Source organism: Enhydra lutris, unplaced genomic scaffold (assembly GCF_002288905.1).
Source record: "Enhydra lutris kenyoni isolate GAN:26980312 unplaced genomic scaffold, ASM228890v2 scaffoldscaffold56, whole genome shotgun sequence".
Classification (NCBI taxonomy): domain Eukaryota; kingdom Metazoa; phylum Chordata; class Mammalia; order Carnivora; family Mustelidae; genus Enhydra; species Enhydra lutris.
In genome coordinates this window covers 290,939-305,149 of record NW_019154140.1, presented here as the reverse complement: position 1 = coordinate 305,149, position 14,211 = coordinate 290,939, and the positions used below count along the sequence as shown (strand labels likewise).

The following is a 14,211-nucleotide window of genomic DNA, read 5'->3' as shown; positions in this document are numbered from 1 at the left end:
TTCAGAACTTAAAAAAAAATTTTACAAGTTTTTATGTAGCATTACTGAGTATTTAGAAGAAATAAAATTGTGAAGTAATAATACCAAATTATTATTTGGTATAGATTTGGTAAATATATTTGGTAAATATAGATTATTTCTGTGTGGCATTATGGGTGATCTCTGTTATCTTCTTTATATTTTCTACAATCCAAATTGTCCTGTGATTAAGGATATATTATAGAAAGTAATTAAAGCAAAAATAAGATGATTTTATTTTTATGTTTTTGTGTATTTTGTAAAGTGATTATTTTGACAAAATATCATTATAGGCTTACAATTTTATCCTTGCCAAAATAAATAACAGAATATGTAGAAGTATCAGTGCAACATAAATAAAACTATTTTTAAAATTAAGCTCTATAAGTAACCCAATAATAGATTACCTCGGGTACAGCTTTAATAGATTATTTCCTATTTTCTACATCAGAACATGCTATTGCTACACTTTTTTGTTGCAGGATGGAAGATAGCTTTGTAGGGGATTTCATCCTCAAACGTGTTTCACAGCAGCATCCTTAAAGCCAGAAGGATTTTTTTGTATCTGTGGAGAATGCTTAAAAACATCTCTCTTCTCTTGTGAATAAACAGTGTGAATTGGGCCAGCAGGCAGTTGCAAAGGAAGAAAAGGAATATCAATTCTATAATCACTAGAATTTTCTTATTTGCTTTGGAACACTAGATGTCTATGCTTTAAGTTTGGGGAAATGTATTTGCATTTTTTTCAGTCATACGATTTCAGTAATACTTTTAATTGTCAAGATTTGGACTGAAAAAGAACAGATACTATAACTGTATCATCCTTATTTTCTCAAGACCAGAAATAATTAGCAAGTGAATCTAAGGAATACCTCTAACTTAGAAGATCAGACTTCTTATTAGATGAGTCATTCTCTACCTTGAATGAAAATACCTGGACTCTTTTAAAACACACCCATGTCCAGGTTGAAAACCCCAGTTATTCTGTCTGGAGTGATGATTAAAAACTCCTCAGGTGATGGTAACATATGGCCTGAATTGAAAACCATTGCATTGTTAGTGTTCCCAGTACTGTCTTTGTTTCCCTCACAGTATTGTAGCAAGTATGCAGTAAGTGACAGCTAATCTGGAATGAAAGATGATTTTCAGGAATACCTTAAATATACTAATTTATACATCAGTTTGCTATAATGAGTCAAATATAAAGTTTAAATAATGATACCATACAAATCCAAAATGAAAAGTCAAAACCTTTAAAATGAATTTTACTATAAACTATGTTACTTATACTAAATAATGACTCTGTTAAAAAGGATTTTATATGTACAGGTGTGTTGATATTTATATTTCCTTCAGAAGGGTGTGTATATCACATGGGCTTATGGAAGGCTGAATACTATTTTGTATTGTACTGTAACATACCATGAAAGTGGCACAGACCTGAAGGGTGAGCAACAGGTGAAAAAAATCACATAAGTATGTGTCCTTTAAAAGGGCTAGTCCCTATGGTCATAGAAGAGGGGAATAAATAGTTTTTATATCACTCAGTTTTCTGTGTTACACATTCCAGACAGTATATAAAGAATTCTCTGAGATCTGAAAGCAAAAATAATCTAGGACATATACCATCTATTTTCAGTCTTCACAGCTTTATAATTATCTACTTTTATTATTCTTAATGACGTGTTTCTTCTTGTCTGTAATGTCTTCATTGTTTTTTGCTTAAAGATTTTATTTATTTGAGTGATTAAAGATTTTATTTATTTATTTGAGAGATTAAAGATTTTATTTATTTATTTGAGAGAGAGCACAGAGTCAGAGTGAGATAGAGTAGCAGACTCCCTGCTGTGCAGGGAAGCCCCATGCCAGGCTCCATCTCAGGACCCTGAGGCCATGACCAGAGCTGAAGGCAGATACTTAACTGACTGAGCCACCCAGGCACCCTCTGTGTAACAGTCTTAGAATCAAATTTTAAAAAGGCAAAAATAAACTGATGAGGTTTATTTAGCCCATTTAACCCAATGTCTAAGTAATCAGAACGAATCACTAATAGAATTTAAATTATTTCAAAATGCTTGCTTGTTCAACTTTTTCCGTAAGTATCTGTCTGTATGTCTACTGGCCTGATACTTAGCTCTTTTGTTTACTTATCCAATCATAATCAAGGTTAATTCTTAGAAAATTGAGAAGTGATCCAAATTTATCTTGGGTTATTTTTGCTCCACTTCTATGTCTCTTTCTTGACCCTGTGCCCTTTCTCTCTCACCACCTGATGCCAATTGTAATAAGGCTCCTATCTCCTATCTTTCTCTTCCCTCCCCAAAGTTATTTTCTAATCATTCACAGTAAGTTATAAATGCCATAAAAATCATTTTACAGAGCAGTGTGAACAAGAAGGGGCAAGAATGTCCCCTGACCAGCTAAAGCCCATGCACCGCTGCACAACCCGTCCAGGGCTTAAGTCCTGCTGCTGTTGCCACCATGCCCAAGAGTGAGGCTGAAGGGGATGCTAAAGAAGGTAAAACCAAGGTGAAAGATGAGCCATCAAGAGGCTCTGCAAGGTTATCTGCTAAACATACTCCTCCAAAGCCAAAGTCCTGCAAAAAAGGGCGAGAAGGCACCCAAAGGGAAAAAGGGGAAAGTTGATGCTGGTGAGGATGGGAATAACCCTGCAGGAAACAGAGATGCCACAACAGACCAAGCAGAGAAAGCTGAAGAAGCTGAAGGTGCTGGAGATGCCAAATGAAGTGTGTGCATTTTTGATAACTGTGTACTTCTGGTGACTGTACACTTCAAAATACTGTTTTTAATCAAGTTTTATAAAAATGCAGAATTTTGCTTTACTTCTTTTTAAGGTATGTTTTTAGCACACAGAGCACTTCATTATTTTGGGGGAAATGGCATATGTCACTAATAGAACATTTTCAAAGCTAGACTGATACAAGGGAAAAATACCTTTCCTTTCTAGTTTTGAGAAACTTCCTCTTGGTTCTCAGGAGGAGGGATTCCTTAGCTACCTTGGCACAAACACTTTGGTGATGTGGAAAAACTAAAATTCATTTTTATATGTCCTCTTCTCTCTGCCTTCAACAGAGACTTGTCTCCCTTAAACCCAGAGACCTGCTGGAGCCTGACCCCAAGAAATGGTTCCCAGTATGTCAGGCAATCTGGACTTTACGGAGTCACCACTGAGATGGTGTTTCTCAAAATAGTTCCTTTTTTAGCTTGTGGATTTTCAGATTGATAATTCTGCCATTTTCATTTCATTTCCTGAAAGTCAGAGTCAGGTTATGAAAAGTTGTCAAACAACATGCTAAATGTGAAATATCAACCCTCACTCTAAACTTTTCCCTGTTCAGAGCACCACATGAAGACTTCATTGGGTTTTATAGCGACTTTCTAATGTTGGTAGTCCATTGAAGAAGGGAGTTTGAGAGTTGTATGCTGTTAACAATCATCTGCCCATGTACTGCCTAAAATACCATGATTGTTTATGAAAAGTATCTTTAAAAAGCTACATGCAGTTTGGCTTGGGAAAAAAATCATTTCACATATCCAAAAATAAATAACATTTTACAAAGGAGGCAAATGGTCTAAACTGAATATACAGAACACAGTTCCATTTTTCCCCAACTACAAATGCCTGATATGTGAAATTAGGTTCCTCAAATTTTACTTTCAAATCAGACCCGATTAATCGGAATTCAAATTGGGCAAAAGTTGGACAACATGGTATATAATAATCACCTACACAAGATCTATATGAATGAATGTGGTAATATCTATACACAATGCTACCAAACTAGTAACTGTGAAATTCTTAGCTATTTTTGATTTTCTGATTACCCTTTTTTTTTAAATTAACATACAATGTATTATTTGTTCCAGGGGTACAGGACTGTGATTCATCAGTCTTACACAATTCACAGCACTCACCATAGCACATACCCTCCCCAGTGTCCATCACCTGGCCACCTCATCCCTCCCACCCTCCTCCCCTCCAGCAAACCTCAGTTTGTTTCCTCGGATTAAGTCTCTTACTATTCATCTTCCTCTCTAGTTTCATCTTGTTTCATTTTTCCGTCCCTTCCCCTAGGATCCTCTGTCTTATTTCTTAAATTCCTCATATCAGTGAGATCATATGATAATTGTGTTTCTCTAACTTATTTCACTTAGCATAATACCCTCTAGTTCCATCCACATCGTTGCAAAGGGCAAGGTTTCATTTTTTGATGGCTGCATAGTATTCCATTGTGTATATATACCTCATCTTCTTTATCTATTCATCTGTTGATGGACATCTAGGCTCTTACCATAGTTGGGCTATTGTGGACATTGCTGCTATAAACATTCAGGTGCATGTGCCCTTTTGGATCACTACATTTGTATCTTTAGGATAAATACCCAGCAGTGCAACTGCTGGGTTGTAGGATAGCTCTATTAATGACTCATTTTTGTAAGAAAATGGCTATAGCCATGGTTTACAAAATAGAGGTCCCATAGGGTGCTTAAAAATGTTTAAGTGAAACCTAACCACATTGTTTCTCAGACTTAAGTACATATTAAATAGATCTGTTAGGTATTTATTTTGGTGTAGGGGTGCCATGAGTAAAACAGATATTAAGGGTGATATAATTTTAAAAAGTTTGGGAACCTCTGGGCCATAGTATAACTCTAAATCATGTGTAACTATGAAAATATCTAATACTGAAATAGCTAATGGATCATCAAGCTCATCATCATCATCACCACCAACAACAATAGTAATTAATCAACAAGTTCTACCAAGTTAACCTTGAAAAATTTTGCTCTTTCCATTTCAATTTATATAGATCAAATTCATACAATTTATAGCTATAGTATTTGGTCTTCCTGTGACCAGGCTTTCTTTCTTCCAATCCATTTCTATACTGCTGTCATATAACAATCTTAAATAAATGTTTGGGTTGATTTTATCTTCCAAAACCCACATTGCACTTGGTGTACTCTGTCTCTCTTTCTCTCCACATAATACAAAAACTTTCCTTTGGGAAACAATCCTTCATCAATTCTTATTTATATGGATATGGGGAATAATACATAGGTTCTATGCCCAGCCAGTCATAAATTTAAATTATTGAATTATTTTATCAATAAGAGTTATGATTCAGGGATAGATTTGTGAACCACACCTGATAAATCTGTATAATTCTTTAGCCACATAATTGGCTCAATTTCAAGCACAAAATATAGTACCATTATTCGGAGTCAACAGAAATTTGTCTCTTTTTTTCTGGACATAATCCTAGGAGGATATAAGCCTAGAACTGAGGGAAAGTAACATATGGAGCCTAGGATTAAAAACAGAGTTCAGAGGAAGATAAAAACCCATTCCTTATATCATCTGTACTCTTGAGATATTCCCAAAGCCCTCCTTACTAAACTTTTCAGTGATTACTTTCTTTAGTCAGCTATAGTTGGGTTATCTAAAAATGATCAGCAAAGGAATTTTTAAGTGAGGCACAGTCTTTCACTATGTCATTTACTTGCTTAAGAGTAAATTCTTTTTTGTCCAGAACACCAATTGCAAATATCCTGTCTAGTGACTAAAATCTGTCTTTTCCAAAACTTTCACTTCTATATCATTTAAACAAAAATCTGTTTGTACCCTACATTCAAACCAGGAGATTTAACACTACTGAAAAGATGGCTGTGCTTTACTTAATAAATTTATTTGTTTCTACTTAGGAAGAAAGGAAGAAATCTATCTATCTATAGAAACTCAGCAAAAGAGAATCCTCTTTCTAAAAAAAACTTCTTAAATCATTGAACTCACAATGATCTTTCAACCTCTAATAACTCGTTTGTACTAGATTTCTTGATACTCAATAAAGAGTTACTGAATGAATACGTATTCTTAGTATGTATCAGCTAAATAATTAGCCTTTTCTTTATTGGTACTCTGTCATATTTCTCTGTTGATAATATTTTGTTTATATTTATCACCCCAAGCAAACTCCTCCCAAAAAGAACACTTTGTATTATAATACTCTATAGAGTAATATATTCCTTATAACAATCAACACCAAATTCCCTGAAACAAAGTATTATTATAGATATTTTTGTAATTTATATTTAGCTTACTCAATGTTAATTATTTTCATATAGCATATAATTATCACTAAGAACTACTTGCTTCTAAAGAGTTACCTATTTTTTACTTGCCACAAATCTGTAGGTGTACAACAAACTATGAAATAAAGTTGTACTCAATCTAAAAGTCACAATATATGTAGGATTGATTATAGTGAAAAGCTTATGTATCTCTATGATCTTCTTATCCTCTCTTATTACAGAAGATTGGATTTTACTCCTATACATTGGAAATCAAGAACAAGACTGGGAGGATTTTCTTATTCCAGACTTCAATAAGTTTTTCAATTTCCTTCCTTGTTTCCCGACACATGTCGTGCTATTTTGTGGTGATAATATTAGTCCCTTCTTCAATCCTAATCTTCTCACTTCTTTCCTGATTTTACTCCTCTTGTTCCTAACCTCTATCACTTGATTCATTTTGCATAACATGTAAGAAAGGACAGAGAAAAAGACGACCATTTTGGGTTCAGTTTAAAATGCTTCAATTAATTTCTTCTTGGGAATCACATGTCTTGTATTTCTTCAAGCAGCAAGATCTTTGTTGTTTTCTGATTTTTTTTTTTAACTAAGTTAAGGGATTCTAGAGAACATATACCAAAGAAATGGACTTTGCTTTATTGTAGGAGGGATATAGGAAAGTCTTCTGGAGTACTAGTAAATAAAATACTGATTAGATAATTACTCTTCCAAAAGAGATGCTGATGAGTATTCTGTAGGGAAAGGACAAACTGGGCTGTGTATAATATTTGATAAATGATTTAATATATGTAATTGAGGTCATCATAATACTCAAAATCTCAACTTGAAGAACCATGACATTGATTTAGCTCTTGCACATGATCCACCTCCAAGGCACAGCTTAGTTACTAATCAATCTCTTAATAAACCAAGGCAGGGAGATCTGACCTCACTGCCCTTCAGACTCCCCAGTCATGTTAACTTTATTTGCATAATAGTATTAATTTTACATGGAATTCAAAAATTAGTCCAAAACATCTCACGAGAAGCTAAATAGTATAAACAAATCTAATTAACACTTGGAAAGTGCACTAAGCATGTCAAACTCCCGAAGATTAAGATGATCCTTTCTATTGAAAAGAAACATTTTCAAATATGTTTAGGTTCCTAACTTTGATTCTTTCACACACACAAAAATTCTGGAGCAAAGACCAATGTTATATGAAATTTTACTTGAAAAATTACTGCAAGATGTTGTGGATACATTTGTTAATTCACTATGAGCCTATGTAATTGACCATATATACCATTTTGGGTGTTAACCTAGAACAATTCCTGAATGCACAGTAGCAATTGCAAAACTCAAGGTATAAACTTTAAAAGTTGATGTAGAAAATGCTTACTAAATATCCCTGATAGAAAAGTTAAGATGGCAGAGGAATATTTGTCTTGTCACCCAAATATAGCTAGATAATTATCAAATCAATGGTTTGAGGATCCCCTGGGTCATAAGAACAGGTGGTGTCTAAATGCTGCACTGTTCCCAAGGATAAGAGCATGGAAGATGGCTGGTAACAGTGGGTCTAGGTGCCAGCTTTTTGCTCTGTATTGCCATAAACTGAGAACTGCTGTGGGGTTGAGCAATTGCTTTGCTAGGAGGGATTCAACAAATATCAGAAGCATGGTGAGACACTCCCTGGTAGGAAAGGTGGGGGTCCATGCTGCAGGAGTCCCTAAAATTTGGAATTTTGAAACTCAGTCATGTGCCTGACATAAAAAAGCTGGAACATGGGCAGGATTAATACTGGGTTCTGATGGAAAGTGGAGAGACAAGAGTGATTGAATGCTCTTCTGTGAAGGCTCACTGAAGAATGGAGGGCACAAACTTTCAGCTCCAGGGCCAGAGAGAAGGATACTGCCATATTCATCCCATCCATCAGTGTTAAAAGCTTTCAGGGAGCAACCTAGTGGAATCCAGAGCCATTTATACCAAACCTGCTTCCCTGTACACTGGAGGCACATATCCACTAGAGCAGGTCCTTCCCCCAGGAGACCAGCACAAACAACTCACTTGCACCAAGTTTATTGATCATAGAGGACTACATAGCTTTAGCTCTAGGGGAGAATAGTATCTAACCTCCTTTGTACTTTTATTCTTTATTTTTTATTATTATTTTTTCTTCACTTTCTTTTTTTTTCAATTTTTATTGTTTTTTAAATTTTTATTTTTTATACATTTTTAATTTTTATTTTTTATACATTTTAATTTTATACAATTTAATTTTATACATTTTATACATAATTCATTTTTTTTCCTTTCTTTATTATTTTGGGATCTGTTTTTTTTTTTTTTAACAAGCAGACCAAAACACACCTGGGATCTAATTTTTTGTTGTTGCTGTTATTATTGTCATTGTTATTGGTTTTTTGTTTGTTTTCTTTTTCTCTCTTCTTTTCTTTTCTGGACAAAATAACAAGATGGAGAAATTCACCCAAAAGAAAAAATAGAAGACAGTACTCACAGCCATGGATTTAATCAATACAGATATAAGTGAGATATATGACTAGAATCTAGAACAACAATTTTAAAGACACTAGCTGGTCTTGAAAAAGCATAGAATACTCTAGAGAATCATTTACTGTAGAAATAAAAGAACTAAACTCTAGTCAGGCCAAAATTAAACATGCTACAACCAAGAGGCAGTTCCAAGGAGGCCGCAAAAATGAGGATGGACAAAACCAAGGAGTGAATCAGTGGTATAAAAGAAAAAAATTATGTAAAATAATGTAAAAATTATGTAAAATAATGAAGCTGAAAAGAAGTAAAGAAAGTTATTAGAACACAAAGGTAGACTTAGGGAAATCTGAGATTCCATACAATGAAATAATATCCGAATCATAGGAGTCCCAGAAGAAGAAGAGCAGGAAAAGGGGGCAGAAGGTTTATTTTAACAAATAATAGGTAAGAACTTCCCTAATCTGGGAAAGGAAACAGGTATTCAAGTCCAAGAGGCAGAGAGAACGCCCCTCAAAATCAACAAAAACAGGTCAACATCGTGACATAACATAGTGAAACTTGAAAAATACAAAGATAAAGAGAGAATTCTGAAAGCAGCTCAGGAGAAAAGGTGCTTAACCTGAAAGGGTAGACACATAAGGCTAGCAGCAGACCTGTCCACAGAGACCTTGCAGGCCACACAGGACTGGCATGATATATTCAACACACTAAATGGGAAAAACATGCATCCAAGAAGACTTTACCCAGCAAGGTTATCATTCAGAATAGAAGGAGAGATAAAGAGTTTCCAAGACAAACAACAACTGAAGTTGTTCATAAACACTAAAACTCCCATGCAAGAAATATTGACGGGGAGTCTTTGAGCAGAAAGTGAGGCCAAAAGTAAGAAAGACTAGAAAGAAAGAGAGACAATATAGGGAAACAGTGACTTCACAGGTAATACAATGGCACTAAATTCATATCCTTCAATAATTACTCTGAATGTTAATGGACTAAATGCTCCAATCAAAAGACATAGGGCATCAGAATGGATTAAAAAAAAGGAAGACCCACTGATATGCTACCTAAAAGAGACTCATTTTAGACCCAAAGACACCTCCAGACTAAAAGTGAGGGAGAGGTGAAGAACAACTTATCATGCTAATGGACATCAAAAGACAATTGGAGTAGCCATCCTTACAACAGACAAACTAGATATTATAAAATAGACACTATAATAAGAGATGAAGGAGGAATTATATCACAATAAAGGGGTCTATCTAACAAGAAGAGCCAACAATTTTAAGTATTTATGACCCTAATTTGGAAGCAGCCAAATATATAAATCAGTTAATAACAAAATTAAAGAAACTCTTTGATAATAATACAATAATAGGAGGGGACTTTAACACTCCACTCACAGAAATAGACAGATCATCTAAACAGAAGATCAAGGAAATAAGGGCTTTGAATTACACACTGGACCAGATGTACTTAACAGAAATATTCAGAGCATTTCATCCGAAAGCAGCAGAAAGGACATTCTTTTCAAGTGCATATGGGACATTCTCCAGAAGAGATCACATAGTGGGTCACAAATCAGGACTCAACTGGTACAAAAAGACTGAGATCATACCATGCATATTTTCAGACCACAATATTATGAAACTTGAAGTCAACCACAAGAAAATATTTAGGAGGACCATAAATACAAGGAGGTTAAAGAATATCCTACTAAAGAATGAATGGATCACCGGGAAATTAAAGAAGAATTTAAAAAACATATGGAAGCAAATGAAAATGAAAACACAATAGTCTGAAAACTTTGGGATGTCACAAATGTAGTCCTAAGAGGGGCAATACAATCTCAAGAAGCAAGAAAATTCTCAAATACTGAACCTAACCTTATACCTAAAGAGCTGGAAAAAGAACAGTATATAAAGCCTAAATCCAGCAAAAAAAGGGAAATAAAAAGGAGTAGTACAAAAATCAATGATACAGAAATTTTAAAAAAAGGTAGAACAGATAAACAAAACTAGTAGCTGGTTCTTTGAAATAATTAACAAGATTGATAACCTCCTAGCCAAACTTATCAAAAAGAAAAGAGAAAGGACCTGATAAATAAAATCATGAATGAAAGAGATCACAACCAACATTGCAGAAATATAATTATAAGAAAATTTTTATGAGCAATTATATGCCAACAAATTAGGAAAACTGGGAAGAAATGGATAAATTCCTAGAAATATATAAACTACCAAAACTGAAACAGGAAGAAACAGAAAATCTGCACAGGCTCATAACCAGCAAAGAAATTGAAGCAGTAATCAAAAATCTCCCAGCAAAGAGTCGAGGGCTGGATGGCTTCTCAGGAGAATTCTACCAAACATTTTTTTTTTAAATAAAGATTTTATTTTTGTATTTGTCAGAGAGAGAGAGAGAGAGAGCACAAGCAGGGGAAATGGTAGGCAGAGGGAGAAGCGGGCTTCTTGCTCCACAGCCCCAATGCAGAACTCGATGCCAGGACCCTGGGATCATGACCTGAGCCAAAGGCAGACACTTAACTGACTAAGCTACCTAGGCATCCCAACTACAAAACATTTAAATAAGAAATAGTGTCTCTTCTTCTGAAATCGTTCCAAAATCAGAAATAGAATAAAAACTTACAAACTCATTCTATGAGGCCAGCATTACCTTGATCCCCAAACCAGACAGACACCACTAAAAACAAGAATTACAGGTCACAGATGCAAAAATTCTCAGCAAGACACTAGGTAATCGAATCCAACAGTAGAGTAAAAGGATTACTGGGGTGTCTGTGTGGCTCAGACAGTTGAGGATCTGCCTTTGGCTCAGGTCATGATCGCCAGATCCTGGGATCGAGCCCCATTTTGGGCACCCAGCTCAGCAGGGAGTCTGCTTCTCCCTCTTCCTCTGCCTCTCCCCCCACTTGTGTACTCTCTTTCTTTCTAATGAACAAATAAAGTCTTTAAAAAAATAAAAGGATTATTTACAACAACCACATGGGATTTATTCCTCAGCTACAAGGGTGGTTCAACATCCGTAAATCAATCAACATGATATATCACATTAATAAAAGAAAGGATAAGAACCATATGACCCTCTCAATAGATGCATAAAAAGTATTTGACAAAAAATCATTTTTTCTTGATAAAAACCCCCAACAAAGTAGGAGTAGAGGGAACATATTTCAACATCCAAAAGGCATATAGGGAAGACCCACAGGTAAGATGATCCTCAGTGGGGAAAAACAGACATTTTCCCCTAAGATCAGGAACATGAAAGGGATGTATATTCTTACCACTGTTGTTCAACATAGTACTGGAAGTTCTAGCTCAACAATCAGAACCCCCCCAAAAGAAAAAGAAAGGAGGAAAAGGGGAAAAAAAAAAGAGGCATCTAAAACAGCAAAGAAGTCAAACTTTCATTCTTCACAGACAACATGATACTCTATGTAGAAAACCCAAAAGACTCCACTGAAAAATGGCTAGAATTGTTACAGAAATTCAGCAGAGTCTCAGGATATAAAATCAATTCACAGAAGTCTGTTGCATTTCTATACACTGATAATGAAGCAACAGAAAGAGAAATCAAGTAATGAATCCCATTTACAATTGCATCGAAACCCATAAGATACCTAGGAATAAACCTAACCAAAGGGGTAAAAAGCCTGTACTCTGGAAACTATAAAAACCTTATGAAGGAAATTGAAGAGGACACAAATGGAAAAATATTCCATACTCATGGATTGGAAGAAAAAATATTGTTAAAATGTCTATACTACCCAAAGCAAACTACATATTCCAAGCAATCCTTATCAAAATACCACCAACACTTTTCAAAGAGCTAGAGAAAACAATCCTGAAATTTGTGTGGAACCACAAAAGACCCCAAATAGCCAAAGCAATCCTGAAAAAGCAAAGCTGAAGGCATCACAATTCCAGACTTCAAGCTACATTTCAAAGCTGTAGGTACTCTCACAAAAACAGACACATTGATCAATGGAACAGAATAGAGAGCCCAGAAATGGACCCTCAACTCTATGGTCAACTAATCTTCCACAAAGCAGGAAAGAATATCCAATGGAAAAAAGGCAGCCTCTTCAACAAATGGTATTGGGAAAATTGGACAGCTACATGCAGAAGAATGGAACTAGACCACTTTCTTATATCATACAGAAAAATAAATTCAAAATGGATGAAAGACCCAAATGTGAGACAGGAATCCATCAAAATCCTAGAGGAGGACACAGGCAGCAACCTCTGTGACCTTGGCCGCAGCACCTTCTTGAAAGACACATTTCCAGAAGCTAGGGAAGCAAAAGCAAAAATGAACTATTGGGATTTCATCAGGATAAAAAGCTTCTGCACAGCAAACGAAAGAGTCAACAAAACTAAAAGGCAACCTATGGAATGGGAGAAATATTTGCAAATGACATATCTGGCAAAGAGTTAATATATAAAATTTGTAAAGAATTTATTAAACTCAACAACCCAAAAATAAAAAATCCAATTAAGAAATAGGCAGAATACATAGACAGACATTTCTTCAAAGAAGACATCCAAATGGCCAACAGCAACATGAGAAAAATACTCAACATCACTCAGCATCAGGGAAAAACAAGTCAAAACCACAATGAGTTATTAACTCACACCTGTCAGAATGCCTAAAACAACACGGGAAACAACAGATGTTGGCAAGGATGCAGAGAAAGGGGAACCCTCTTACACTGTTGGTGGGAATGAAAACTAATGCAGGCACTCTCTAAAACAGTATGGAGGCTCTTCAAAAAATTAAAAATAAAACTACTCTCTGATCTAGCAATAGCACTACTAGGTATTTATCCAAAGCATATAAAAATAGTGATTCAAAAGGGGCACATGCACCCCAATGTTTATAGTAGCAATGTCCACAATAGCCAAAGTATGGAAAGAGCCCAGATGTCCATCAATGGATGAACAGATAATGAAGATGTGGTATACATATGTATATCCACAATGGAATATTACTCAGCCATCAAAAAGACTAAAATCTTGCCACTTGCAGTGACATGAATAGAACTGAAGTATATTATGCTAAGCAAAATAAGTCAGTCAGAGAAAGACAAATACCATATGATTTCACTCATATGTGGAATTTAAGAAACAAAACAGATGAATATAGGGGAAGTGAAGGAAAAATAAAATAAGATAAAAACAGAGAGGGAGGAAAACCATAAGAGACTTTTAACTATAAGGAACAAACAATGTTACTGGAGGGGTATGGAGTGGGGGGATGGAGTAACTGGGCAATGGAGCAACTGGGCATTAAGGAAGGCACTTGATGTAATGAGCAGTGGGTGTTATATGCTACTGATGAATCACTAAATTCTAGCCCTGAAAATAATAATACACTATACGTTAACTGACTTGAATTTAATAAAGTAAAACAAAATGAAATAAATAAATAAATAAAATAATAAAATAAAAATCCCTGAACTTCAGTGAGTCCACTGTGGGAGAATTAAATGTAAGTGTTATGCTAGACATAATGGCACATTGGCAGTGGTGAAGGCTGTTGAAGAGAAAACATGCCAAGATGTT

At 35.1% G+C, this 14,211-nt stretch overlaps 1 pseudogene; it reads left to right on the top strand.

The window, feature by feature from the left end:
- The first annotated feature begins 2,499 nt into the window (after nt 1-2,499).
- On the top strand, nt 2,500-2,764 carry LOC111157991 (annotated as a pseudogene).
- Nucleotides 2,765-14,211: the final 11,447 nt, after the last annotated feature.